The sequence below is a fragment of the Odontomachus brunneus genome, unplaced genomic scaffold (assembly GCF_010583005.1).
Source record: "Odontomachus brunneus isolate Ranch 3 - 2012 unplaced genomic scaffold, Obru_v1 Obru_scaffold_263, whole genome shotgun sequence".
In the NCBI taxonomy this organism is placed as follows: Eukaryota; Metazoa; Arthropoda; class Insecta; order Hymenoptera; family Formicidae; genus Odontomachus; species Odontomachus brunneus.
In genome coordinates, this window is record NW_022639713.1 from 109,948 (window position 1) to 110,183 (window position 236).

A 236-nucleotide genomic window follows, 5' to 3' on the forward strand; every position below is an offset into this window, starting at 1 on the left:
GCACGTATCGAAATTTTCTCTTCGACTAACGTACGCGGAGAATCAACCTTCCATACTTAGACCGATCCTTGAGTCCCAAATTTTTAAATATATATTTTAATTAAAATCCCAAATTCCCATTAAACCGAAGACTCAAATAGATTCCTTTTTTTTATATATGTTGCGAAAAAACTGCCTCCGCCAGGACTTGAACCTGGAACCTCCCCACTTTCCGGGCGGGACGCCTTTCCATTCGG